General features: G+C 31.5%; 1 long non-coding RNA gene across 1 annotated transcript; it reads left to right on the top strand.

Moving 5' to 3' along the window:
• Positions 1-467: 467 nt before the first annotated feature.
• Positions 468-3,982, top strand: LOC136269782 (uncharacterized). The gene is made up of 2 exons (XR_010715140.1): positions 468-609; positions 3,354-3,982. It is a non-coding gene; the product is annotated as an uncharacterized lncRNA (long non-coding RNA).
• The last annotated feature ends 268 nt before the right edge of the window (positions 3,983-4,250 follow it).

Genomic DNA, 4,250 nt, shown 5'->3' with positions numbered 1-4,250 from the left:
GACATCCTAGATCTTTATATACTCTTTCAACATCCTTTTAGTAGTGGCAGTTTTTAATACCAGTTTATGACTGCTAGTCACTGCGAAAAATACACATGTATTGCGCCACTGTGAGAGTACATGTAAATACCGGTACTTTCTTTTAATCATGATGATTGCTTATTTTTTTTCTTATTTAAACTAATAAAAAATGTTCTAATATGTAAAGTTTTACATAGGATTGCATTACTGGTATTGATAATTTCAAACTGCAAAATCTACCATCAATTTTTGGTACGCCAAAAATGATTGATTAATAAAATATTAGTTGAACACAGAAGCACACACCATATTAAGAAAAACTTTAAATGCTCTTACGTTTTGAAATGTTGTCAATCTTGTTTGATAGACAAAAAGCAGTCATTCATGTAGATTTTTAAAGAGATTTATTCACACAAAGAGAAATGCCACTGCATGCTGAATCAGCAAGCATTAGACTGTTTTTAATTAGAACTATATTTCGCAATTGCAAACGTTGTCCTATTTTATATACTTATAAAGGGCAAATTGAGTAAACGAAGATATTTAGGTGTTGAGCAATGGAGGAACTCAAAAGGTGTCACAACAAAGGTAAGTAACTATGACATCATTGCAAATCTGTGATACCTACCTTATTTAGAAAAATCTTATCTTTTTTTTATTGACATTAGATTTTAATGATGTATTGATGTGTCTTGTTCTAATTACGATATTGAATCTAAACACCTCTATTTATCCTAATGCCCACTTCATATACCATAGAATATTTATATTTGATACCAAGATTTTTCATCGATTAAAAATAAAAATAAAGCTTTTGTGTATTTTTAGTTTACATTTAGGGTGGAATATAATATCAAAGCCACGCCATTCTGTACGCCCCATCACTTTATTGTATATACCAACAATTTTAATTTTTATTTGTAGAATTACAAGTAGAATTACTGGAATTTTGCTTTAAGTTAAGAAATCAAAAGAGTAACATTGTCAAGAAAAAAAACCCGAATTAATGAAGACATGTTGGTGAACTATTACTCAGTACCATGATATTTTGCTATCGTGCGAAACAAGGGAACAAATTACATAACGAGAAAAAGACAAACAACCTACTTGATATATGTTTCACACAAAAGATTAAGCTATTTGTAATTCCCTGTGTTTTTTAAACGATTCGTTTGGGAAAGTAAGAATTACATTAAGTTTCTGTTATTTAATCTTAAAATATGGCTTTGTCTTTTGTTTATTTCTGGTAATAATGGTACCGTTGGAATTTTTTTTCTTCTGGAAATTTATCAGTATCCAACTTTTTAAACTGTCATTCGATAGTTTGACATGGTTTTAAAGAGAACATTGGGAAAAGCTTTTGCTTCTTCAAATTATTTAAGTTCAGAAAAGACAGTTTGGTTTGTTTATATTTAATACAGATGGATCATTTGTCTTTAGTTAAGAATCAAAGGATTAGATTACTAGTATTTGATCTCCTCTTATTATATTCCGTATGAAAACCATGTTCTAAATTCTCTTTTTGTGTGTTATGTCTTGTTTCAAACTCTGTTTATAGCTTTCCCCTTTTAACCTATTTACCGGTATACAGTGTATATTACATATTTTATAATTCATTAGTCCTGTGTTTAAAACCTTCGTTTTATGCTGATCTATTTGACATTTTTGACCTACTCTAATCCATTTAAAGACCTTTTTATTCTTTCCCATACGCTTCAGTGGGTATCTATTTAATTGAACCAATATGATAATGGATACAATGGCATAGTCATTTTGCCTTGAAGCTTCAGCTGTGTGTGTTTTCAATCAATTAAATATAATTAAATACGCATTATTTTAGGTGTACTTAATAGGACAATCCTTAGAAAAAATGTTTATTTGGAATTGCCACCTGGGAATTTCTAGGCCCAGGAGGGAGGGAGGGAGGGAGGGAGATTTTTTTTATATAAATGTTTACTTAATTCAAAATTAGTAATTTTTAAAATAAAATCTACATAACAAAGGTTCTTTATTTTTAGCTGATAAAAGTTTATTAGCGGGGTGTATTTTAAGGAGGCGGGGGGGGGGGGGGGGGCAATTCCAAACAAACAATGATTTTATTTTGGCCTAGGCGTATTCTCTCACTAAATCTTAAATTAAAACAATCGAGTTCAATATGCATAATTCATTAAACATAGTTATACATGAAAAGGACCTAGACAAGATCTTAGATCAAAATTTCATTTTCGATATTTTATGTATAAAATGGTATACATGCTCAATTTAAATGGATGATCAAAATTTAAATGTTTGTAGTCAAGTTATAAGGGAGATACAGAAGTAAGACTTTGTTGTTATGTAAACAAAGCTCGCGTCTTATAATTGTTTACAAATAATGAACACTGTGGAGTTACCAATTTTTTGACAAAATGACTCATGGCAAACAAGGTAAACTGATTCAGTTTGTTCATAATTAATATTATCAACAATAAAAGCAACATTTGGTTGAAATCTATACCATTAAAACAAATATGGAAACAAAAGCCAGACTTGAGTTTTGTTAACATACAGTCATTTCATGCATATCATGCGATTTTAATGATATGCTCCGAGATTTAAATTTCAATGCAATGTATGAGATTTGTATGTTTTGCTATGAGGAATTGAAATGAAGGGCTATATGATATGGTATGTTATGCTATGGTATGCTATGAGAACGCCTCCATACACAGAAGAGTTCCACACATTTGAAAATTAAATGATAAAAAAACAAAGTTTACCACTAATCTGCAATGTGAACATTTATTCTTTTTAATAAAAGCATTTAGAACCCAGATAAAATCATTGTTGTATGCTATGATATGGTATGCTATGGTATGATTTGACGAATAAGATTATATGAGATTGTATGCTATGGTATGAGATTCCAATGCAATGCAATGAGATTTCAATGCTATGCTATGCTATGGAGTATTTTGTAAAAGATATGCTTGAACTGACTGTAACAAAGAATTTGAAACTCTATATCTTGCTTTTAACTAAATATTTGACTTTTAAATTTTGACAAAGCATTAAACCCGTATTAACCATTCTAAACATTGAAAATTGGAAAACCAAAATTTAACATTATGAGCTCAAATTGCGTCTAAGTCCCTTTAAGTTAGCTTCTCTAAAGACAAGAAAGTCAGCCACTGGGCTATTTGTTTTTAAGGTAAAGATAAAAAATAAAATATGCGCTGACTATGAGGAGAGTCTTGTGTAGCAATGTATGATTGAATCACAATTATTCAAAAATGTATCCAGCTCTGTCTTCTATTGTAGTTTGTAGATATTTTACAATCAATTTTTTTTAGAAGAAAATTCTACATACAGCGTCAATGCAATGGATCTTTGGAAAATTCTGCAATATGTAGTGCATACAGAGCAGCAAGTACGAACATTAAGAGAGTGTTTAGACTTATACATGAAAGTAATGCGTGTACATGAGACGATGTGCGATTACTTTTTAGGTAGTAGAGGTGATGGATTTCATTTCAAATGGAGTGACATTGACATCTTGAAATCCTTGATTACGGATAATATATGTATGCCCGTGATTCCATTTGGATGGTGTGACTTTGAGTTAATGAGAACCTTGCCTAGAGATTACGATTCCAGGGGCAACGGATCAGTGCAACCGCACTTTAAATACATAGCAATAGATAATGACTGTCAACCAGGATATTGTAAGCTTTTATGCATGGATAGACCTAAACTTGCCGATGGGACGTACCTGCTCCAGTATTTACATCGACCTTCTTTTTTAAATGAAAAAAGTCGTATGTCCTTCAATTCTAACCCTGACAAACATATTCATGGTCCTTGTGTATCAACTGTACATGGAAATGGTTTGGACAACTGTTACGCATTTCCGATTCATCCAAATTTCTCAAATGTATTTTTGAAAGGATTTTTTACAAAATTTTGGAACAATGTTAAATTGGACGTAATTAATAAAAGTACAACTGTCATGCACTGCGTCCCTAAGGGTCCTGAATATGGCGACGACGAGGGATTTCAGTGGTTGATTTCCTTCTCAGTCCTTGAGCAGTATATAGTTCATTCATTGAACCACGTTCAGTTCTGTTGCTACGGATTGATGAAAATTCTTCTTCATTCAAAAATTGACTCTTGTTCCGATACAAAAGACACCCTTTCTTCGTACCATCTAAAAACCGTTCTGTTCCATGTTCTAGAAGATGTTCATTCTG

Source organism: Magallana gigas, chromosome 6 (genome assembly GCF_963853765.1).
Source record: "Magallana gigas chromosome 6, xbMagGiga1.1, whole genome shotgun sequence".
NCBI lineage: Eukaryota > Metazoa > Mollusca > Bivalvia > Ostreida > Ostreidae > Magallana > Magallana gigas.
The sequence above is the reverse complement of the archived record's forward strand: the minus strand, read 5'-3'. Positions and strand labels throughout refer to the sequence as shown.